Source organism: Alligator mississippiensis, chromosome 3, assembly GCF_030867095.1.
Source record: "Alligator mississippiensis isolate rAllMis1 chromosome 3, rAllMis1, whole genome shotgun sequence".
In the NCBI taxonomy this organism is placed as follows: Eukaryota; Metazoa; Chordata; order Crocodylia; family Alligatoridae; genus Alligator; species Alligator mississippiensis.
In genome coordinates this window covers 227,385,520-227,411,220 of record NC_081826.1, presented here as the reverse complement: position 1 = coordinate 227,411,220, position 25,701 = coordinate 227,385,520, and the positions used below count along the sequence as shown (strand labels likewise).

The following is a 25,701-nucleotide window of genomic DNA, read 5'->3' as shown; positions in this document are numbered from 1 at the left end:
AGCTTTTTACAGCTGTGGCAGACTTTTAACAAAACTACTGCTAAACAGAGATCTAAAATTTGGCAGTGTTCCTTTCCAGTGAGTGGTAGGTCCTTTACTTCTTCCATGTTTTTGAGTACTCAAATCAATTTTGACACTGAAACTCTCTCTCTGATACATTGCTCTCCTTACACGTGGCATCAACAGCCATTTAGAATGTCTTTTTGGTCCACAGACTTGAGTGCTGCCTCTCTCTCTCATAGGGCCAACAGCTCTACTGGGAAACACTAAAGACTTTGACCCTAATCTGAATAGCAGCACTCTTGCACATGGATTTCACAGATGCCTGGACTTGCATAGTATTAATCACTCTGGACTGAAAAAAACGAAGCATATTAAGTTTTTCCTTTATCCCTTTGTTCTTGTCCTTCCTGAATTATATGTATCCTAAGAATAAAAATGGCGGCTTTAACATTAATGATCAATAGCTCTCATAAATATAATTTTTCATCGCACTTACTAAATGGCTTTATTTGAAAACAGATTCTTCAGACTGAAGGCAGTTTTGATATTTTGTCCCTTTTTATAAGGAAGGATTTTTACCACTTTTTTTACATAGACATCTAAAATCTTGTTCACTGACTGCTGCACAGCTTGATATTCTCTGATTTTATTCTAAACTCCTTGGAACTGTAGCTTCCTAAGCCTCTCATCATCTAGCTTTTGGGCTAGAGAACCTAGAGGGGATTGAATCTACAGAGATTCACCAAGAGTGACTGCCTTTGAAACAGCAGTGATTAGTGTGGCGCATAGCTTGGTAACACAGAATCTATTAAACAAAAACTTGGCATCGTTCGGTGCAGTTGGAGTAGTTTACAAACTTCATCTCTGCAATCTTGGGCAGCCTTTGGGTCAGTCATGCATGGTCAGCACTGGGGGCAACTTGGGTCTAGAGCATAGGTGCTGACTTATTTTTGCCGGAGGGAAGGAGCGGGGGCTAAGATGATGGACTGTGGAAAGTTTTATGCATTTCAGATGACAGCCCTCTTCCCAAGGGGGGCCAGCACTCTCAGGTCCCCACTAACTCAGCACCTCCAGTCTAGATCTACTATAATCTGTGGACACTGGAGTCAGAAGTGGACTGGCCAAGTTCGCTGATGACACCAAACTTTGGGGCAAAGCATCCACACCTGAAGACAGGAGGGCAATCCAGGCTGACCCAGACAGGCTCAGAAAATGGGAGGACGAGAACCTGATGGTGTTTAACACTGAAAAATGCAAGGTTCTTCACTGTGGGAGGAAAAACCTGCAGCATCCTTATAGGCTTGGCAGTGCTACACAGGCTAGCACTACGGAAGAAAGAGACTTGGGGGTCATCATTGACCACAAGATGAACATAAGCCTTCAATGCGATGCTGCAGCTAGTAAAACAATCAAAATGCTGGCTTGCATCCATAGATGCTTCTCAAGCAAATCCCGGGACATCATTCCCCCCTTGTACTCAGCCTTAGCGAGGCCACAGCTGGAGTACTGCATCCAGTTTTGGGCCCTGCAATTCAAAAAAGATGTGGAGAAGCTTGAGAGTACAGAGACGAGCCACGCGCATGACCAGAGGTCAGAAAAATAGGCCTTATGATGACAGGCTGGGAGCTATGGGGATCTTTAGCCTGGAAAAGTGCAGGCTCAGGGGTGATTTGATGGCCACCTATAAGTTTATCAGGGGTGACCACCAGTATCTGGGGGAACGTTTGTTCACCAGAGCGCCCCAAGGGATGATGAGGTCGAATGGTTATAAACTACTGCAAGACCGTTCCAGGCCGGACATAAGGAAGAATTTCTTTACTGTCCGAGCCCCCAAGGTCTTGAATAGCCTGCCATCAGAGGTGGTTCAAGCACCTACATTGAACACCTTCAAGAGAAAATTGGATGCTTATCTTGCTGGGATCCTATGACCCCAGCTGACTTCCTGCCCTTTGGGCAGGGGGATGGACTCTATGATCTTCCGAGGTCCCTTCCAGCCCTAATGTCTATGAAATCTATGAATAATGGCCATAGCAGAAGCGTCCACATCATAGCCTGGTCCAATTCTAATGAATTTGTGAATTCAACTAAATATCATAGAATCATAGAAAATTAGGGTTGGAAGGGACCTCAGGAGGTAATCTAGTCCAGCCCCTTACTCAAAGCAGGACCATCCCCAACTAGATCACTCTGGCCATGGCTTTGTCAAGCCTGGCGTTAAAAATATCCAAGGGTGGAGATTCCACATATCTAGGTAATTTGTTCCAGTGCTTCACCACCCTCCTAGTGAGAAAAATTTTCCTAATATCCAACTTTAATCTCCCTTGCTGCAACTTGAGACCATTGCTCCTTGTTCTGTTATCTGCCACCATTGAGAACAGTCTAGTTCTATCCTCTTTGGAACCCCTCGAGGGCCCAGGTAGTTAAAGGCTGCTATAGATCCCCTGTCTTCTCTTCTGTAGACTAAATAAACCCAGTTCCCTCAGCCTCTTCCCAGAAATCATGTGCCCCAGCTCCTGAACCATTTTTGTTACTCTCTGTTGGACTCTCCAACTTGTCCACATCCTTTCAATAGTGGGGTGCTCAAAACTGGACACAGTACTCCAGAGTGGCCTTACCAGTGCAGAATATAGCAGAATAATCACTTCCCTCAATCAACTGGCAACACTCCTACCAACGCAGCCCAATATGCTGTTAGCCTTCTCGGCAACAAGGGCACATTGCTGGCTCATATCCATCTTATTGGGCACATCTATATGTGATTTTATGCATGACTAAACTTAATTCGCATTTGCCTAACACACATTAAGGTGGTTTAGGCGCATCTCTACACATGCACACACTAAGGCGCATTCACACGGCACATGGACCTATTTGGGACTAAAGCTAGTCTCAATTTAGTCAACATATACAGCGTTAATGTGCCTTAACATGTCTACATGTGTGAAGGTGCTTTAGCTAGTCACGCCTACATTTGATACCTGCTTTTGTAGGTATCAAATTTAGGTGCAAATAGCCTAAAATCACCATTTTTAAGGTGCATTAAGGGCATGCACATGTAGATATGCAGGGCCGGATTAAGCCTTTAGTGGGCTGTAGGCAAACAAACTTGTGGGTCCAATTTAATATGGTATATTTATATGACTTTTTTTCACTCAATAATTATATGTAAAATAAATACAACTTGGGCCCTTTTTCACTTAGGGCCCTAGCCATGTACTTCGTTTGCCTGTGTGTTAATCCAGCCCTGTAGACGTGTGCCCTTAATGTGCCTTAAATTGGGCTAAAGCAACTCAAGTCAGCACAGGAGGATGCTCCTATTGTCCACTGTGACCCCCAGGCCCTTTTCTGTAGAGCTGCTGCTGCTAAGTATCTGTCGTTCAGTCTCTGCCAGGACAGGAGCAGAAGGGTCAAGGGCAGGTGGAAGTGGCGGGAAGAAGCAGCTAAGCTGTGCTCCTCAACTTCAGGGGCCTGGAGGCGGCCCTCCCTGGACCGCGGCGGCCCTTTTGTGAACTGAGCGGACCTCAGTGCAGAAACGACTGCACCCGCAGCCCCTGGCACAGGGGTGGGCTTGTCCTGAGCTTCTCCTACCTCCTCACACGTCAGGCGGCCCTTCAGACCGGGCACCCCCCAGAGCACGGGCACCTGCTTGACAACCCCCGCCTGCGGCCGCCTGACCCCGGGACCCCCCGCGCGAGTCCCAGCCCGTCCCGCCAGGGCTGCGGAGCGCTGCGCGCCTGCGTCACAACCGCCTCGTCCTGTCCCGTCCTGCCCCAGCTCGCAACAGCTGTGCAAAGAAGCGCCGGCCGGGAGCCGGTCTAGCCCCTGCGCATGCGCGCGGGGTCCACCACCGCCGATTCCGGTAGTGCCTGTGCTGGCGGCGGGGGCCGGGGTTCCCTCAGCGCATGCGCGCTGCTCTCCTCCTCCCCTCCCCTCCCGGGGCAAAATGGCGGCGGGGAGGCCGGTGCGGGAGAGGGAGTGACGGGGGCGGGGGGAGGCACGGGCGCAGCTGGGCCCGGCGGGGCGAGGGCCCGCGGCTGCTGAGCGAAGCCGGGAGGGGGCTGGGCGGCCCGTGCCGCGGGGATGCGGGGCCGGGGCTGCGTCAAGGGGACCGAGCCCCGCCCGTGAGGAGGGGGCGCGTCGGCGGCCCCGCATGTGCGCCCGGCCCGCCCCGCCGGCCGGCCGCGGCTTCGGTCCGGGGCACGGGGCGGCGCGGGCAGCGCATCAGGCAGGTGAGTGCGGGGCGGGGGGCGCCGCCGCCTTTGTTGTGTGGGGGGTGGGGGCCGGGGCCGCCTCGGCCTTTGTCTGCTCGGGTGCGGCGAGCGCTGGGTTTGAATGGGAAGATCCCATCGCCAGGTCTTCAATGCCAAATGATTGTATTGGAAGCTCAACAGGATCCACTTTGCTGGGAAACCCCCCCTAAATAAGTAGTCAAAGAAGGCTTCTTCTGTCCTGTGCACTGCTTGTTGTCGGTCCCAGGGAGGGAGTGAGAACTGGCGCATCAAAGTTGAATTAAAGAAATGTTTCAAGGCAAGCAGTGCTAGGAAAGTGTTGACAGCCAGCCCAGGAGTTGGTTAAAACTCTCTGAGAGTGACTTCTGAGAGTGACTTGGGTTTTGCATTTGGTGCATCAGTTTCCTGCCTCCAAAACAATCATATGTTTTGCAGGCAAGGTTCTTTGGGTAGATGTCTAATCTTTTATTGGACTGACTAAATAGTTGAAAAAATAGTTCTTTGCAAGCTTTAAAGATCTTGCATTTACCCGAAGGACCTTGTCTGCTTATGTACTTAGACCAATGTGGCTACAACCAACAACCTCCTACATCTTGAATATTTTTATTAATATTGATTGTTGAAATTATTGGATGAATATGGTAATTCTCATACACCTGGGAGCACTGGGAAAGACTCCCTCCCTCCCTCCCTCCCCCACTGCCTTGCTGTGGTTGCCAGAGAATCCCCCATGTCCCAAGGCTGCTGAGGCCTTGTGAAGTATTGAATAGCTGCAGCTCTGCCTCGAGAGACAGGCCTGAGGCTTGCCCCAAGGGCCATTGTGGCCCCAGTCTTTGCCTGTGGGCTAAGCCATAACAGTTTGTTGGGCAGGGGTGTCTGATTCTTGTTGGGGGGGGGCAGAGTAGGTGCCAAAAGATTGCACTCATATTTCCCAACAGGCCTGCTCATAGCTCTCTGGTTGGTGTTGGTGGGTTCCCAGAACGTTGGTAGGAAGGTGGGAGCTGCCTTTAGGCTCAGGGAGGTGGTACTGCCTGTGCTGGAAAAGCTGCAGAGCTGTCAAGGGGCTGTGATGCTTTTAGAAACTTGGCTAACTCCCTTTTGTTAAAAAAGAAGAAATCTGAGGAAAGTAGTGGCTTCAGCTAATTTCCGCCATCTCCCCATCATCAGTGAACAGCTCTTATATGCCAAGAGCTGAGGTGGCGTTTTCAAACTCAGCTTTAGAAAGTTACATTTGAATGTATAGTGATATTAGAAACAGTAGTTGCTCATATTGGGAGCGCTGCAAGAACTCTGGGAATGGGGGAGAACTTTTTTTTTTTTTTACTGGCTATGAGATGACAACTTTCCTTCTGTTGCTGTGAATTTGATGAAAAAGTTATGCCTTGTGCAGCCAGGCCAGCAGACCCAGAACATGTTAGTGTTTTGAAGATTGTAATGTCTTGTACTGAGCCACTAAGTCTTTGCTCCTATTTTCCTTGATACAACTCTTTCCCTCCTACTGTGTAAAAGGCTTCATCACTACAGAGAACATGCTCAGACCAAGGGAGAGGATTTTGTGACTGCAGTCACATTCTCTAGCTCAATGGTTCTCAACCTTTTTTGTACCAGGACCCATTTGTAAACGTCAGAGACTAGTCCTAACCTAGTGTTCTTCACTCCTGATCTGTTGCCTTCCACCTTCAGGCCCAAGCCTCTCAGTATGTGGGGCAGGGGGTGGGTAGGGGGTATGGGGGGGGCCCCAAAAAGCCCCAAGCAGCCCTTCACAGGCTGTAACTCTGCCAGCCTGCAAGAGAAAAGCCACAGTTTCCCACATTTTTCTCCTTTTAAAGGAGAATCCATTTGAAAAGTTTGATCGGTTTTTAAACTTTGCTCGTGACCCTTTCATATATTCTTGTGACCTACTTTTGGGGCATGACCCATGGGTGGAGAAACACAGGATTTTTAGCTGGAAGGATAATAGTGATGGTATGAAGTCTCAAGGAAAGTGGTGATATTCAGAGTTTCACAAAGAGTACAGAAGTCTTAGATGGAAAAAGAAGAGCCTAGTAATTATAGTACACAAGAACATTTATATACACATACATACATGCATTATATATATAAGATTTATTAATTCTACCTTGATTTGTGCTGAAATGGTGCACAAGTGTTGTCCTTTTTTTCCTGTTAAACGTAGTCTAATTGTTAATGTATTGCAAAAGTAAATTAAACTGCATATTTAACAAGAGAAGAATAGAAGCAAAGGGAAAGTGCCATATATTCAAATTTGAAAGATTTGAGTTAGATATGTAAAATAAACCATGCATATGTGTCACTTTAACATTGCAGCTGCCATCACTCTATAATATCAACCATATCGCAGAGGCCGCAGTGACATGTCACTTTTCATTTTATCTTTTAAAATGCAGACTTATCAAGTTTTAACGGGAAAATATCTTAACTCAGTTTTGAGAATAAGTTACTTAAGTTGTTAAAAGTTATGTTGAGATTAGCTTCTATGCATCTTTTTAAAACTAACTTTTATAAACAATCCCATAAACTGGTTTTAGGCACTAGTTCTCATCAGAAACTAGGGAACTTAGAACTAAAATAATACACATGAAATTTCAGATGCACTTGTTTCCTTTTGATCAGCATGCCATTGTTATGCTAATACCTGCACGTCCCAATGGGCAACTGCATTTTGCGTTTGTGTAACTTCATGGATGCTTTTACAGAAGTAAACTTGTTAAATGTTTTCTCTCTTTGTCCTTTGGTTGAAGACCCTTTAGCAACTTCCAGGATTTGCTATACACGTGCGCGCGCACAGGCTGTGCAGAGCTTTGGTCCCTGATTCGATTCAGCCCGATTTGGTGGCTGAATCTCTGAATCGAATCAGAACACTGAATCGATTTGGAGAGATTTAGAAAGATTCGGCGATTTGTATGTAGATGCAGCTTTAAATGTTTTTTTCTACGTACCTCATGGTACGAGGCAGCTCATGAATGCTGTGATGAAGGGGCGGATGGAGCATCCCACAGGAGCATGGGGGGCTCCCCAGCGAGCTCGGCAGCAGACCTGGAAGTGGATGGGAAGCACTTCTGGTCCACTTCTGGGTCCGCACGGGAGTTAACTCCCCCCCCCCCCCCCAGCTCAGCAACTGGTGCCTCCTGGGTCTGGGGGGGCACCTGGGTCCCCCCCCCCTCCCCCCCCCCCCCCCCGCAGCCTATTGCTGAGCCAGGTGGGTGCAAGGGCAGGGCCTCCTGTGTGCTCAGTGGTGGACCCGGAAGTGGACTGTAAGTATTTCTGGCCCACTTCCGGGTTCGCCTCAGCACGCTGCCCCCACTCCCAGTGCTCCTATGGGACACTCCGTCTGTCCCACCATCGCAGCGTTCACAAGCCGTGCCTGGTACCTTGAGGTATGTAGAAAAAACATTTTCAAGCTGTGTCTATGGGTGAATCTCTGATTCTCCGAATCAGCATCAAATCTTCAGATTTGGATTTAGCCAAAACGAATCGGGGACAGTGATCTGAATGAACTAAGCAAATCACTGCCCCTGATTTGGGCCAAATCCAAATTGAATATGGCCCATTCGCACACTCCTAATAAATATATAATCCATCTTCAGGTGTTTGGCCTTCAATTACTGAAAGCAGATGATAATTTAGTATCATGATTCGCATTCTCTTTCGCAGTAGGATCATAGTAAAACTTTATTAATGTGAAAACGTGAAAATGATCAAATGTGGCTTATTTTGCTTGTTAGCTAGATTCTGAAAGTAGCTTCTTACATGAGGAAAAAAAACAAGGTAGCTTGAATTGGCTTCATGGTATTTGACTTGATTTTGTTTGTATTTCCTCTATTACACTTGTAAGCATAAAAATATGTTTTATGCACAGAATTGTTAGCTTTGACCTCATAGCATTGGCATATATAAAACTGCTTCAAAAGTATGGTAAGTTTGGTTTAGCACAGAGCACATTTTAATCATCCCAATTTTGAAGCAGCATCCAATAGGAATAAATAGTTAGATTGTCCATTAGCCAGTGCTACCAATGCCAAGATTTGTGTGTCTACTTGTTTAGCTCTTTACAAAGAAGGGTTCTAAATTTCAGTGTAAACAGTTATTTCCTATAAACTATGCCTGCTGGACAATGAGACTAGCTTGGTGTTTTAATTTGTACCCTGAGTCTTCATGTTTTAAGAAAATTAGTTTCTGTTGGCTGTTGGAATGAGCAATGAATGAATGGGCCAAGGTTACTTAACTGATAGATTGATTAACAAAATAAATATCTCATCAGCTAGTATTTTTTTCCCCCATCATAATAGTGACACTAATACCATTTAGTTTAAATGAGGAGGTTTTATCCATATTTTCAAGGTTTAGTGACTTTTATTGAATGCTGTCTATGGGAGGTGTAAAAAGGCAAACTGACTTTGGCCTAAATGAATTTACATGAGTTCAGCCTAGAAATGGCAAACCAGTGATTAAATTTGACCTTTCAATGGCTGAAATAACAATGTCTCTATGTTTTATGTGCACATTACATTCATAAGAAAAGATTTTATTTGTTTCACTAATATTGGCAACAGATGTGAAGTTTATCTACAAGCTAAACTTTGACCCCCTTCTGATTGTATGTTAGTGAATTGGGATCTCATATTGGCAAAGCACTGAAAGTTCTTTGGGGTTTTGGGGGGAATTTTTTATTTTGTCTGACTAAGTAACTATGAGTGTTTCTTTGATACAAGCTAGGTGTTCGTGTTAAAATTTAAATAAATGGTGATACAAATAGCTACTTATATTGGTGTAGAACTTTTTTGCGTGTAGGTTGATGTCCAACAATTTTTAGTTGTAGATTCACATGTTGTTAATAGTACTAAATAGAAAAATCTCTAAAAGGCAAGTGTCTCAGAATTATAGGAACCTATATTTAGTGGACGTGGTATTCTGAGGAGAAGCTTATAATGGGAGAAGAGACGGTTTGAAAGGAAGAATAGAAGTAACAAGACATTTGAGAAATCTAATTATGCACTTTCTCCGGTACCAAGACTTCTGATATTGAGTATTTAAACACTTATCAGATAATTGTATGTTAGTTTAACATGATGGAAGATGATGAATAGAGGCTTCATGAGATTGTTTGTTTGGATAACTGCTTTAATAATGTATGTCATGGGTGGAAACCACAGGACACTGAAGTCCTGGTTGGATTTTAGGATTTAGGGGGAAATGTTCTCTGTTTTTACTTTGCCTTGTCATGGGCCTTTAAAAAAAATTACACTAATTATATATACCCTGTTGGAAAACACTGAATTTTAAAATTTGACCATTTAACTTCTTTGAACGGTTTCTGAACAAAAGAATTTGAAATGGATTGGATGGGTATGCAATTTTTCTGCCTAAGGACTAGTATTGCTCCTTAGAAGATGCCATGAGTAACTAGTGCCTCCTGAATCTCGGGGGGGGCACCTGCAGAAGCCGCCAATGGTGGCGACCCTGTCAGGGGGGGCACCAGCCCTACTGACAGCATCAGTGTTGGCCGTCAAGGGGGGCACTGACCCCTGTGGGTAAATCCAATATCTTTTATTAGACCAACTAAAATTGTGGGAAAAATTTTTCTTTGCAAGCTGTCAGGTACAAACATCCTTCATCAGGCTGAGGAAGCATCTGTAGTTGGTCTTTATTGGACTTTAATTTATAACAAAGATGGAGTCACATTGACATATTGAATAGTATGACATTGCTCTAAGTACTGTGGATTGTTTAAGGTGTAGATTAATCCTTACACAGCGTATGAGAATTTTTAAGTGAGACTGATTGATGACACTGTGGTCTAGTTATACAGGAATTAGGCTATTTGTACAAATTCATAGAGTAGTGATTTAGTTACTTTGATAACCAAATATCAGTGTAAGTCATATATAAATGCTATTTCTAACTATTTGTGGTGTTAGTGATGTTTTCTTTGAAAACTGGAAATATGCAAGATTCTCAAAGTCCAACTTTTTGCTCTTACTAGTTTATACTGTATGTTGGCTTTCTATTTTTCTGTTTCCTGACTAGTTGAGCTATATATACATATGATTCTTTTACTTTCAGGCTTCATTTCTTTTATTAGTTCTTTACCTTTGTTAGGCTCAGCTCCTTCCCTTGGAGCAAGATATAGGTGCTCTAAATGTGACTACATTTTCTAGTTACTGTATTTACCTAAATTCAAGATGACTTGGCATTTAGAATGCCTCTTCCATAATTAGACAGACAAGGTTCCTTGGGTGAATTTGATATCTTTTATTAGACCAACTAATAAAAGATATCAAATTCACCCAAGGAACCTTGTCTGCCTATATCCTTAGACCAACACGGCTACAACCTAAAACCCTCTTCCATAATTAGATTCTAGGCATGGAGGGTCCTCTTAAATTCATCCTTGCCCATCACTACTGTGGCAGGAGAAGCAGCAGATGGGCAACAGGCAGCCTGCCCCATGCCCCTTGTCCACACACCCCCTTGCCACTTGCCCCCCCATGCCTATTCCCCTGTAGCTATCGGGCCATTTCTGTTATGGGGCAGCTACTCTGTTGCCCTGTATGAGAGGCTGAGCCTAAAAGCTCAGTATGGCTAAAAGCAAATACAGTCGCTGGTACACAAGTGCTATGGGATACTGAGATTTTGCTATTTACTCCAAAGGCTTAAAGAGAGTTTGAAATGGCTCGGAAATTGAGACAGTTGTGCAGAAAGATCCACCTCAGCAGCAGCCTGTATACCCCCACCTCAATGCCTTTCCTCCTGACACTTGTCTCCCCTTTGCAGCTGCTTCTGCTTGGGTATGGAGCACCTAGCCTAACCAGGTGGTAGTAGTGGTTCTAACTCCAGCTTCCAGTCTAGGCTGGGGCTGGAGCCACAGCAGCACCATCTGCTGGTCTGTGACCCTCTTCTCTGTGCTTCCAAAAGCTCCCCCTGTTCTGCATGCTCCTTATGCTGCATGAACCACCCTGGCCCCATCCAGCACTACAGCAGCTGCTTGACCCACCTGTACTCAAATCTAAGATGATTCATCTGAATGAAGAAAAACACCTTATCTTAGATTTGAGTGAATATGGTAAATGTCACAATCATTGGGGATTCCCCCCCCCCCCCCCGGGCCCCATTTCCCCATGAGGAATGAGTGCAAGACATCCTGAAAACCTGTATCTCTGCTGAAGTTTTGATAAGTTTATATAGCTTGTTCTGTCTAGGTGGCAAACAGTCTGTTAGTATTTGTTCAGCATTCAAATTGTGCTGATTAGTTGTAGCTGGTCATGTAAGACTCAATGTATTGCCCTAATTTAAACATAATCTGGAATAACTATAAACATGACCAAAGCAAATCCATTTCTAAATTTGAGTGAATCTCAGGGTTTGTGGCATGTCTATAGCTCTTGAGTATTCAGTGTAGTACTAAGGGAAGCTTTGTATTTAATGGAAGGTTCACATTAATAAAAGCCTCAGAAATTCAGTTCATGATTGCGGAAATCTTATAATCTCCTAATAGTTGTGGTTGTGTATGACACTACATGAGGTAACACAAAAAGAAAGCTGAGATCTGAACCTGATTCATAGACCAGTTTGTTAAGGCAGTATAAGCTTGCCATTGGCTATGCCTAAAGACAGTAGAAGTAAGATTCCCCAATGGCTTATGAAGGCGGTTAGCTGTGTTAGTTTGAAGTCATGCAAAAGGTAGGGCAGGGTGGCATCTGAGACTAATTGGTTCATAGAGGCAAAAGCTTTCATGGTCAGCAAGCTATTTTGTCAGATGTTAACCAATTAGATATGCAATGCGACATAACTCTGCATTTCAGTGGCATACCTAGACATACCTTTGCTTGAAAGGTTAATGTTTTAAAGTAGTTCCAGTTGACTTCACTGTTTTCCATAATTGTCAAAGCTAAATTTTAGTTTAGTTCCATCCCTTCTTTCCTCAAGACCTGGATGGATCCATTTATCTTCTTCTAGACACCCATTTTTATGCATAGAAAGGAGACATGCAGAGATTTGTTGATAGCCTCTTTTCCCCTTTTATATTTTCAGTCTGGAAGGACTATCTATTGGAAGTCTGGTTAAAGAGGTCTGCATCTGACTCCTGTGATGTCTAGCCATGTTATTTTCATCATTCTTGGAAGGGAAGGAGGAATGATCTCTAGAGAGGGCCAAAACCAAAGACCCATACAAATGCAGTCTCCTATTGGATGAACAGGGAGAAAATTGACACACATGCCACAGTTAACTTCCAGCTGCTGTGTAGGATTATGATACTTGTGGACTGCTGTTAATAACAGTTTAGCTGATCTGCTGGTTCATTTGGATTGTATTAGCACAACAACTAGCTTCCTTTTTAAGAGAAATTTTAGAAACGTGGAGATTGTCTGTGAGGTCAGTTCCTTTGCTAATGGAGTGATTTGAGACATCTCTTATACAGCACCATGCTGTAGTTGTTATGTTTATTATTATCTAGTGTTCCCAGCTGCTAGAGAAGTTAATTAAGTTAGGTGTGTTACCAAATTGGAAAATTTGATCTCTGTGTGAATTGAAGCTGGCTTTTCTTCTTTTTTTTCCTTTCTTTCTTTCTTTTGTGAAAAGAAGAGATTAATAACATTGTAAACACTGAAACTGACTCTAGCCCTCTTATACTGGTTTGCCTAATGCAGTGGTTCTCAATCTTTTGCACGTTATGTCCTACCTACGCAAGGTAAAAAAAATCCAGGTCCCACCAGTTGATGAGCGGGGTTGGGGGTCCCCAGAGGCCAGTCAAAGAGGGGGTTTGGGGGCCACCAGCGGCCGATCGAAGTGTGCAGAAGTGAAACAGGAAGTCCCACCATGGCACTTCCAGTTTCGCTGCCACAACCTGAGTCCCACCTAGAGGACCTTCACATCCCACTGGTTGAGAAACCCTGGAGTAATGGACATCAGTGTCACTGTGCAGGTGTCTTAGATGGATTTGAAACCATGAAAAAGGAAAGCATGTAGTAGGAAGAGGAGGGATAGGTTGAGGTGGTATGCTTGGTTTTTGGTTTTTTGTTTTGCACCCTTTTTAATTCCACATGTTAAATATTAAATAAAATTAAAAAGTAATGATTTAAATATTAACTAACAAATAAAAATAGTTCATTGTGAAATCTTGTTTTTTCCGATTACTCAAGCAAAAACTTGGGGGATCTTATTTTCCCCTAGATTTCTTGTAAAGCTCTTTTCTGAAGCATGCGTTTCCAGCATTACTTTTTGTACCATACTGGTATCTTTCAAGATGCCGTCACAAAAAAAATGGTTTCAAATTAGCACCTTTGTTTAGTGTGTCTAAAGCTACTGTTTATTCTTTAACTAGTAGACATGCTGAAGAATGGTTAATTAGACAATAATTATTTCATTTTAAGGTTTCAGTTCTTGCTGTATGTTGCATGTGTTTAAGCAGTTACTTACCAAATTGTATCATATTAGTTGATGGCCACAAAGATATTCTCCCCTTCCCACCCTCAATGGATGCTATTGGCTTCTGGAATTTCTACTCCCTCCCTCCTCCCCCCTTTGCTTTCTTTTGAGTCATTGGCTTTTATCAAATAAATTACAATGAAGCAGTAAGATGTAGAATAGGTCATACTACAAAGTCAGTTGAATGTGGGAAGCACTGAGTGAAAATCAAGCTCATATTCTTTCCACCTTACCCTCAAATGTATCTAATTTATGAACAGTGCCATTGCTGAAGGCTCAGGCTACATTTATGTCCTTTTGGAACCCACATTATGTAGTAGTGAGTAGACAGTCTCTGGGTTACTTTAATTGTTTCACACTGACAGAAATACAATTCTGAATAAAAGTGCTGCCCACCTAAATCCATAGTCCTCCAAATGGATGTTGTAGGTAGCAGGAAAATGAGTTCCATCTAGAATGAAGAACTTCCAGCACTGCACCTGCAGTAGCATACTTCACAGCCATCCATGCTCATCGCTTCCACAAGCCCTGAAACCAAATTTACATGTACAATCCGGTTAAGAGCCATTAACTAAAAAGGCTATCAGATTAACGTTGTTCTCTCTATCTATCTATGCAGACAGTGCTAGAAAATTAAATAATCTGTGATCATTTGCATTTTGTATTATCTTTTTATATGCAGTGTACATCTAAAATGTATTAAATGTAAGTTGGAGGGAGGGACTTGTGTTTTTCATTGCACTGTATTTAAAATATTGAGGAATGTGCCTCTGATTTTTTTTTTTTTTTTTTTTTTTTTTTTTTTTTTAATCTTTGTATGTAGAAAAGGATGTTTTGGGATTTAGGTGACAATAGGTATGATAAATATTTTGCTTACATTCGAATTGGCACAATGTAGGTAGGGGTCAAATTTATAGTTTCTATTATTTTTTTTTTATATATAAAACAGTTTGAGCAGAAAGTTATAAATGCATGGCCATTCTAGTGTCTGTGTTGTAGCAACAACGCCACTTCTTTCTATATTATCCAGTTTCAAATTGGAGTTGATTATGATGCAAGAACCTGAGTAGATTAGCAGATGAGGTTTGAGACTTGTACCATATCATCTGACTGATTTCATACATCATCTTTAGGGTAATAATGATTAAGAGATTTTAAATGTATCATCTAAATCAAGGATGCTGAATTTCAGGCTGGCCCATGAAGCCATGCTTTCCAGCCTGCAGAAGTCTCTGCTGGTCTGAAAATTTGGCAGCAGGGGTAGCAGTGACTGGAGTTGCTGTTCCCTTGCTGTCAAATTTCTGGCCATGAAGAGACCTGTGGTGCAGAGACCATGATGGATCAGTGCATGGAAGTGGCCTGGATCCTGATATGGGCACATATGGGCTGGCTGGAGGATGTATGGGGCTGGTTCTGCTGCGTGGGGCCCAGATCTGATGGAGTGGGACCCCGAGGAAGCAATGTGGGCAGGATGGAGCCAAGGGAGGGTGCTTGGAGCCCTAGGCAGGTGGAAGAAGGGGGCGTGAAATCTCAGGGAGGCAGCGTAGGGCCTGATCCTGTGGCAAAGGGCTGATGGGCATGAGGTTCTATCTGGTAGTGCAGGGTCTGATCCTAGCATGTGGGGTCCTATCTGGCCCTCAGGTGGGCCCTGTACCAGTCGTCTGGCCCATCACACCAAAAAGGTCAAAAACTCTGCTCTAACTTTTGTGGGGGCCGAGGGGGAATCGAGGATCAGGAGTCCTTGGGAACGCTAGCTGGGGTTGCGGCTGCAATCCCTTGACGGGTGAATGGGTACTTTCTATCACTGGAGCGGAATTAGGTACAAACGAGACGTATCAATTGGAAAACAGAGGTAGCTTTACTTACACTGTAGAGTCATATACAGCGCAGGCAATCATAGTTGCAACAATTCTATTCTCTAATCGGTAATCGAGGAGCTATTGTAGACTGGGTAGCTCGGGTCTAACTCGGGCATGCAACACGGAGGATACGTCGCAAGGCTTCGCCGACGGGGAGTCGTTGGCAGGTGATCAAGCTGCCGGAGTTCCACTCCAGGGGGAATCGCGGAGTTCTCCAACCAGGGCAGAAATGCCCCTAACCTTTTATACGGCTAACGAGCCAATTGCCAGCCGCCACGTGGGAATAATTTAACATCAGCCAATCATTATGCAAATCGGCATTTCCTCGGCGGGAACTCTATCCATGCCGGAACTCCTCACCATGCCGAGACTTCCCCTGCCTTACCGTGCCTTGTGCTAGAAAGTTCCACTGTGTCGAGGCACTAATTCAAATCAGCTCTGACATGCCCCCTTGCCGAAGACACAGTTGGGACTTGAAGCACGTGCACACCATCCAAGTTATCACTCCTTTTTAAAGATAACTGACTATGTACAAAAGTATACAATGACAGTAGTTCGTCCTCTACGGACCGAACCAAATAATAACCAACACACGTACACACATACACATCAATATATTGGTTACAAAGAGTTCAATGACGAGGAGTTCAATAGGTGTCATGGCGGAGTCACACGTCAGACGACCTCTGCGTCTCTTTCTCTCTCTGGATCCGCTTCTGACACGTATTTCGAACCTCGGGTAAACCTGTAGAAAAAGGAATTCTTAGACACTGTTAATCAACTTATATAACACTATCCCTTTGGAGAGGTAATCAGATCTCTTTTCTTGGTTCCCCACTCTCCTTCAAGCACGTGACACAGGTGCTTGAACTTGACTCAGCTCCGGATGGCTCTTGCACGCCCCCAAATGCACCATCACAAATGATGCCTAACACGATGAGGACGTTCCGGAGTCACCGTCTAGATCCTTCGGATACTGGAAACCCAACTCATGGGCCAACTGCCATTGACCCTCTTCTCCCAGGATCCGCAGCTGTTGCTTCGTGAGTCTGGAGTGGTGCAATAGGAAACCAAACATAATCCTTTCCTCTTTCATCCTCTGCGGCGGTTGTCACACTCGCTCTGGGTCATTCAAAGTCCCTGTCTGACTTCATGAGCACTTGGACTCGCGGAAGCTGTCGCAAAAGGCTGCAGGCCGGTTGGCTGGCTAATGGGTTGAGGAGGGCTCGAAGGACGGTGGACCAACACACATCGTTTCTCCCTCCATACACCTCAACACAAGCCTCTATGCTGTCAAAAGTTACTGGAACAGTTCCAGGGTTTCGCAGGTGGCGATGCGGCCATGGTCTCTGCTGGTGGGTCAGTGTTAATCCCAGCGTGTGCTCCCTGGGGTTCCAGGAACCGTACGAGCTTCCTATCACCGCCAGTAGGATCTGCTCTGCACTGATCCTCGCCAGACGACCCTCATGCCAGACATGGGGCTTGTGATCCACTTGACCCGCGACGAGTGCTGGGAGCAGAACAGGCCAGTGCGTGTTATACATCAGCCACTCTATATCGGTGGCTTGTCCTCCACTCCACGAGGCTTGTCGAGTGAAGAAACTAGCCTCTTCCAGATCAAGCAGGTCGGATCCAAACTCCATGACCAGACGTCCTAACCATACAGCCAAGGTCTCGTCGGGGTTAATCTTCGACTCCTTACACAGTTCCTGTAGCTCAGTCCAGGTCCTAGTGTGATGGGTGGTGTGGATTGTCTCCCACACTGGGCTGCTTGCTGCTACAGAACACGTAGCCGCTGTCAAAGCTGCCGCTGCTGCACTCGCGGAGAGGGGTGGATGTTCTCCGCTCACTGCCCCCTCCCCGTGGAAGGGAGGCGGGGCTGCTGGAAGCGACGTTGCGTCAGTGGGCGGGGTCGCCAGCCGGGTTCCCGCCTATTCTCCCGAAGCTCCTTCCTTCTCTTCCGGTTCTAGGCAGCTCGCTCCTTTCTCGGCGCCATCTTGGAGTGGCGTCGACTCGGGGCTTTTCTCCTCTGCCACTTCTCGTGCCACCGGAACGGCCGCGAGCAGTCGGGCTTCCAGGTCTGCATTCTTCTGCAGCAAAGTTGTCACAGCGCGGAGCAACACATCCAATACTCTCTTTCTCTTATCCCTCGGGGCTACACTCGTATGGCCTCTCAACCCGAGCGCCAGCAGGGGGTTAAACCGGTCAGCCGTCATCAGCTCTTCACCCTCCCGTGCGAGCTGCACGCAGCGAGCGAACTCCTGGCTGAGAGCCGGGTTCACGTCACCTGATTCCCATCAGGTGTTCCCCCTCTCCCGGGGCCTGAACTGGACTCTCGCTGCCCATCACACACCCGAACGCCTCAGGGTGCAGATGTGCCTCCCATACTTCCGATATCCCTTCTCCTTTTTCCTTCAGTGAAAGGTAGCCATCGATAAACCTTTCACCCACTCCGCCCGCCTGATGATACGCAATGTGGGCGCCTAGTTCCTCCATGGCCACATGGTGTCTCCCGCTTCTCACTAGCTCCTGCTCCATTAGATCTTCCCCAAATCCTGACTCCGACCCTGTCGATCCTAATCCCGATCCCGCTGATCCTGTTCGTGACGCCATGTGGGGGCCGAGGGGGAATCGAGGATCAGGAGTCCTCGGGAACACTAGCTGGGGTTGCGGCTGTGATCCCTTGACGGGTAGATGGGTACTCTCTATCACCGGAGCAGAATTAGGCACAAACGAGACACGTATCAATTGGAAAACAGAGGTAGTTTTACTTACACTGTAGAGTCGTATACAGCGCAGGCAATCGTAGTTGCAACAATTCTATTCTCTAATCGGTAATTGAGGAGCTCTTGTAGACTGGGTAGCTCGGGTCTAACTCGGGCATGCAACACGGAGGATACGTCGCAAGGCTTCGCCGGGGAGTCGTTGGCAGGTGATCAAGCTGCCGGAGTTCCTCTCCAGGGGGAATCACGGAGTTCTCCAACTAGGGCGGAAACGCCCCTAACCTTTTATACGGCTAGTGAGCCAATTGCCAGCCGCCACGTGGGAATAATTTAACATCAGCCAATCATTATGCAAATCTGCATTTCCTCGGCGGGAACTCTATCCATGCCGGAACTCTTCACCATGCCGAGACTTCCCCTGCCTTTCTGTGCCTTGTGCTAGAAAGTTCCACTGTGTCGAGGCACTAATTCAAATCAGCTCTGACAACTTCATCTTTCATATTTTAGAAGAAATCCTAATTTTAGGGTATTTAATGAAAAACCTCGAATACCTGGATTTCTATAACAAAAATTGCTAAAACTTTTGTGTTTAAATTTTGTGATACAGTCCTTTCATTGCTAATGTTGTACTGAGATGTCTGAAAGGGAGATATTAAGAAGTCTAACAGATGTTTAACTACAGCAGTGTTAATTAGCACCTCTGTCAGACTGTCATGTTTTTTATTTATTTATTTTTGCTTGTGCATTCATAATGTGTGTTAAAGTGAGAACATATTTTTGAAAAAGTAAAATTGCATTATTATTTTTGAAGATATGAACAAAAATATTGAGATAGAGATGGTGTTTATGGTTCTTCTGTCCAAATAGTAATAAAATCAGACGTAATTAAAATTTAGATCTAGGTTTTGCACAGAATTCCCACTGTGCATCAAGATGCAGACATCAGTCTCATCCTGCCTCTGTCCATCTGGTTCTTGTTAAAGGCTTTTTGTCCTGATCAGAATAAGCATCTTTCATTGCTCATCTTCAAAATGCCACTTCAGTGTCATTTGCTGTATAAACATGCAGCTCAGTTGAAATGAATCTTTAACGTTTTTGTTCTTGTTTAAATCTCCACCAGCCTTCATCCTGTGGTATTCTTAACCGTAGAGGTTAAGCCAGACATCATAGTTATCATCAGTCACTGGTACCGACCTATTCACTAAAAATAAAATGCAGTTTGGTTAATAGATTTCTTTTATACCAACAGTACTATAACTTTTCTGCTTCATACTTAGCCAGATAAGGTACCAACTCAGCGCTTCAAAATATTCCATCAAGATATTGCTTGATGGATAGAAAGGGCATATAAAAATGCTTCTTGGTAGCATTTCTGTCTGCTCCATAGAGTAAATGGTGATGTTCTTGTAGCCAACTCAAAAAAAAAATTCAGTATCTAGTTCTGGCCCTATTGTTCTATGTTTCTGTCTCCTATTGAAATGGAAGTCCTGATTGCCTTGTCACTGTCATGCCAGCAAGAATTTTTGAGTAGACAAGCATTTACTTAAGTAAGAGAGATGAGTCATCTTTCATTCTCCAAGACTGCTCTGTGCTACATCAGTGCTTCCCCAGTGCCCTTTTACCTCTGTTTGCCCTAAAAAGAAAGTGTCTGCTTAGCATTTGGGACCATCTAGGGGAGGTAATTTCTGTGCGGTGACATGCAAAGCATACGGCATTCCCAATAATCCATTGTTTTCCTTCTTCCCATCCTTAGGCAAAATTGTCTCTTCTGACATTGGAATGAAATAGGAGAATGGATTCTAAAACACAGTGAATGTGTTGTACTGCTCCCAAATTGTGGCTGTGAGAACGCTAAATCTGAGCTCCAGATAATATACCAAGAGGCTTAGATTCTTTGGCTTCTGTGTGGGGAGGGAATGCAATGAAGATAATGCCATTATTTTTTGAGTTTGAGGCATAAGGTGTTCTTTCTTACCTGTCAAAACTCCAGAGAGTAATGGAGGAAAGTCTACAAAAATATATCAAGAAACAAGAAGGATATTTTTCCCTTTCCAAGTTCCTTTCCTGCTCTAGGAGAGAGAGGACTATCAGGAACTAAACTACATGTCATCCTTCAAATGTCAGTGTGGATATCAGTAAGGGTGCTCTGTGCATAAGATCAATCTTGAACGTTAGGGCCGCATATGCTCTCTGTACTGCTTATACTCCTGAGGACATAGAGAACTGGGTAGCCATGATCCTCCCCCATGTTCCTTTGTATTGTTTGTGGCTGTAAAACAACCCAATATCTGACCCACTGATTCTTTCGATTTTAAATTGTGGTTTTTTGGATTTTTTTCCAGTTTTCTTTCCACTTCCATTTGAAGTGAACATTCCAAAATACACCCCTGTCCACTTTCTAAATGTGGGATGCCTTTTGCCAAATATCACACCTAATAGATAGTAAGCCATCAGACTTCAAATCCTGCTTTTCTTTGAACAGACTGATTCCTGTAAAGGTTGGACATAACTAATGCCTTTTCTGCCTCAGTGAGACCCATGTATCAGATAAGTGTTTTGTGGATAAACTTTTCCACAAGGAAGTCAGGGAGACTTTTCTTGTCGTATCTGGTAGAGCATTTGTGGATTAATTATGTCCTAGAGTTGATAGCAACTACTTATTGGATAACCAGTTTTTAATAAAGAGTTAAACAGTATGGCTGTCTCTAAAAACATGTTGCGCACATGTAAAATACGTATATGTACAACTGTGAAATGCTTCCCATCTTTCTTTGGATCAATTTTTTTGTTCCATATATAGAGGGTTTTTTTCCTATTTCATCAGAATTCGCTTACTGCTATTCTACCCCTTAATGTTCAAGTTTCAGTACAACTCTTCCATTGTCAAGGACTCTAATTTTAACCCAGCTAGAAGTCTGGTAACAAAAAAAAAGGTTCTATAGCATTCCACTTTTTCCAGGAGGAAGTAGGACTAAAACATGAACAAAAGAGTGCTTGCCTTCCACTAAGCACCTTAGTGCTGGGAGTTGTCTGTATTAGCAATGCTTGTGGCTACATCTGGGTAAACTAGCAGCACAGGTTTAAAGCAAGAGTTGAGCTGGATTGGCTTTGCTTGTTTAGTTTTGTCAGTCTTTAACACACAATCATTATATGCTTTTATTTTGATTCCCCTGGGAATTTTAGTATTCTACCATAAGAGTACAGTTTACAAGGGACTTTAGCTGTAATGTACAACTTCTAAGATGTAGAATATTTTTAAGGATAAAATGATACCTAGCAAAGTTGGAAACTGGGGATTAGGAAAAAGGACTTTTTAATTTACAGAAAAAAACAAAACCTGAGAATATACTATCTATGTGTAAATCTACATTTCAGGGATAGCAATAATAAGAAAAACTGTTCTTTTCTATCCTGAAAATAGCCCAGAGAAAAAAATTACATCTGGTCTACCAGTCTTAGAAGTACAGCTCTTTTCAAGCCTTACATTCAGTACTAGGTTGCCTTTAATTATGAAGTTAAGTCTTATTTTTGCCTTGTAGAGACACAGAATAATGTTACAAGTTTTTTTTTTTTTTAAATGTTCTTATATCTATGTGTTCATATTGATTTTAGGCTTCCTGCAGCATTGGATTAGTGCATACAGTGCAGTCTGTGAACTAACATGTCATATGGCTTCCTATTAGTTAATATAAGACTAATAGGATGTTTGAATTGGCATGGAATTAGGTCTCTGGCAAAAGGTTTAGATGTCAGCTGAAGTGATGGCCTACTAATTAAATGTCTAAATGTCATTGTTAAGACCTTGAGAACTGGATTTGATTCATAAGGCTTTTTCCAAAAAATGTTTCAAGTACAAGAAGTTGAAAAGAATAAATTGAATGGGGGAAAGGAGTCCTTGTCCTCCTCTTTAACCAGTGGATTTGTGTACTGCTTTATTTGCATGAAAAAGTAGATTTTTGTACATGACTGTCTTTATACTGTTCCAAGTCCATCTCTCAATTTTACTAGGGAACAAAATGTCTAGATCTTTTCTTTTGCTCTGAAATGGTGCCTGGAATGATATAAAGGTACTAAAGACCCCATGTGATACAGTCTAGTATAAAGGCAGTAATGAAGATTAGGACGAGTGAAAAATTCAGCAGGATTTTCTAGTTTAATTTGCTGTAATAGCTTCATATTTCTGTAACCTTTCAGTGCATCTGAGTATTCCAACTATTTTAGGAATGGGCTTTTTTGTTATTTTTCTTTAACAAATCAGTGGCGCTGAAGTCTAATGTTGCATCAAAAGAAATAAAATAATTGTTACAGGGGATGATTTTAAAATATAACTATTGGTATTTGGAATACAACATTAATCAAGTCTTGGGGGAAAGGAATGTGAAATCAACTGAGGGGGCTTTCAGCTTCAGCAGCTTGCTTCTTGCCAGTGCAGGGGGAGCCCAGGATAAGATTCAATGGGATCTAACGTGTGATCCTACAGTCACACCTCCTGCCATGCATGTGTGGCGTGGCAAGAAGTATGATTGTGTGGATTGCATATTATATCCCATCATGCCTTTACCTGCATGTATAGTGGTAATCTGTGAATCCTTGGGAGCCTGTTGGACTCTTTGCTCAGCTTTAAGGATGTGGTGTAGTTCTTTTCCAAAAAAAAATTCTCCTTTTCCACTGTTAGCTAACTAAGAGACTTTGTCCTGTCTTCCAGGATGAGGATCTGGTCGCAGTGCTCCATCTGTTTGCTCCCTGTAGGCAAGGTTACCATAATACATTGTATCTGAATACAACTACTGGCCTTATTCATTCCTGTGCCCTAGCCCCCTCTGTAGGTTCTCAGCTAATTCCTAATCTAGATCCCATTTCTAGTTGATTGCCATCTCTGGGATAATGTAAGTCAAAGCTCAGAATTCCCTGTATGTGTGCTAGGGACAAAGAATTTTCAGATGAATGGATCCAGCTGCATATACAGAAGGACAAACAGTAGGTGACTATAAACAAAAAAAACAAAAACAAAAAGTCTCTGAATATGGTTACACAGTTAATTCTCGTAGCTTATTTAGAGAATTTGTACTCTATCTAGGCCTGACAAAAATTATATAGGTAGGGAAACACCTATAATCAAGAGAGACAGTGGTTCCCAATCCATTTTTATTTGAAGCCTCTTTCCCTCCCCTGCCTCTTCCCCCTTTTAACAGATTGATGTCATAGATAGGTGTATGTCATAGACATCTCAATTTTCTTTCCTCTTTCCTTTTTTTAAAACAAATTTCATACTTGTATTTCTCCTGTTTCTTTTCCTTTCCCTATCCCTAGAAGGTTACATGTTGTTTGGTTAAAAGGAAATGGTTGTGTGTGTGGAGCTATACAGTTTTCTTTCCTTTAATTATTCTCTTATGCCTGACACCATGCCATTGAAAGTTGCTGTAGAGTTTGTGGGAGCGCTGATTTTTGCATTAAAATACATGGAACCTCCCAGATAAATCATTATTCCTGAATAGTTTGAGAGTTTAAGCTATACAGCATGGTAATCAGGGTAACAGATGATGGGAAGAATATTATTCTCTGTGGCCCTAAGATATTAGGGAAAAGAGCTGACAGGATTCTTCATGTACCAAGTGTGAGTGCCTTTTGTGCTGTAAAGCATCAGACCTAAAAAGGCTCTTAGATGAGTAGAGAAGGATACATATGAAATGCTTCAGCTGGAGGCTTTGGAGACACAGAAAATGAGAACAGATACGTTGCTGGGTTACTAGATGTGAAAGAGGACTGGTGAATTCTTTGACTCCTGTTAGTACTTTCATAAATGGACTAGTAAACTGAAATTAATACAGTACACATTGTATAATGGTGATAGATCAGAGGAGGAATGATTCATGTTCAGTCAATTAGAGAGAGAGAGAGACTGTACAGGGACATTCTTGATAGTTCCATAATAGTTTTCATCTGAGAACCTGAAGGTACCTGACAAACATTTGTCATGCCTCCCAACTACCCCTGTGTGTGTTAGCAACCCTTCTAAAAGGGCTATGAGGCTTTCTACTTATCCTGGACCTCGGAGGGAGTTGGATGTCAGAACTGGAATTGGAACAAAGGTAGTCCTGACTTTAAACTTCAGTCCATTCAGCAGAAATGACCAGGGTCCCACAGTACCATGCTTTTCCCACAAAGTGAAGAGAAAGGTAGGAGAATACAAATAAATGAAAGGCGACAGATACAGAAATGCAGCTGACTACAAGGACAGTGGATTAAAACAAGGCATAATTGGGACAAGAAATGGTAATTACAATGCATATGGTAAGCTACTTACATGCATGAAGAGAGGCATGGCAGAGAAAAGCAAGCAGTAAGGCAAAAGGATACTGTGACTATTAATTAGTAGAGGACATGGAAACTACAGTTAGTATAAAGCTTACAAAAGTTTCTGTTGGGGTGGGGGTGGGAGGGTTAAACTACATAGCACAGATGGAAGAGTGAATGGCTGATTACATCATTTTATACAAATCTCTCGTTTTTGCTGTTTATGGTATGTGTATGGCTAAATGTAACACATAAGCTTGGAGAATGTTAAAGGCTGTAATTGATAGCAGGAAAAACTGGCTTTCCTCATGCATAAGACAGGGCAGGGTGTCTCTTGGAGACTTACTGGTTTAGAAGGGCTTGAGCTTTTGTAGGCAACAATCCGATGCTAGGAATGGGTGAAATAGGTTGTTGAGTACAAAGGCTCGTGCCTCTCTGAACCAGTTAGTCTTTATTGATTCTTAACCAGGGTGTTGAAAGATCCTTTGAAGGTATTGCAAGGTGTGAGGAGATAAGTCAGGTGCAAAGAGGTAAGTGCGTAAGCACAGGCTCAAGTTTCTCTGTGCTTGGCCACTCTCGGGTCCCCTCTGCCCAGTGCCTTTGCAGGGAAGCAAGCATTGTAATAAATTGAAATGGGGTGCCATTCAATTTGCAATAGTTATAGAGAGGTGCCTCGAACCTAAAAAGATTGAGAACCACTGTTCTAAAGTGCCACCTTGCCCTGCTTTTGGCTTCAAACTAACTCAGCTAACCACCTCTGTCTTCCACATGTGTAATCATTCACTTCATCTTGCAACAGGAAACCCTTATGTAGCAAAAAGAAATATAAGGAAGGAAGAAAGTGAGTGAAAGCCATTCCATAGCCCAGTCATTGTCAAACAGGGGTACATGTACCCCTAGGGGTTCTTAAATAGGTCGTAGTGGATACTCAGAACTAATGTGGCTGATAAATGCCACGTGCATGCTCACAGTCGCAGCACAGCATGCAGGTGGCCTGGAGAGCAGCTGGGTCTGTCTGGTAACTGATGTGAAGGAAGGGGTCTGGGAGGAGGCAGATCGAGGCCCCAGCAATGGGGGAGAGAGTGGGGCTGAGGCAGGGGCTGCCCAGCCAGGTCAGGACATAGGACTGAGCTGTGCAGGGGGCAG

At 43.7% G+C, this 25,701-nt stretch overlaps 1 protein-coding gene across 2 annotated transcripts in view; it reads left to right on the top strand.

Annotated features, from left to right (window-relative positions):
• Positions 1 to 4,076: 4,076 nt before the first annotated feature.
• The window catches only part of APC (APC regulator of WNT signaling pathway), a 170,372-nt gene continuing 148,747 nt past the window's right edge, over positions 4,077 to 25,701 (top strand). For both annotated transcript variants that reach the window (XM_006272098.4, XM_019484432.2), the window contains exon 1: positions 4,077 to 4,232. The gene's annotated coding sequence lies outside the window, so the exon portion shown is untranslated. The remainder of the gene's footprint in view (positions 4,233 to 25,701) is intronic.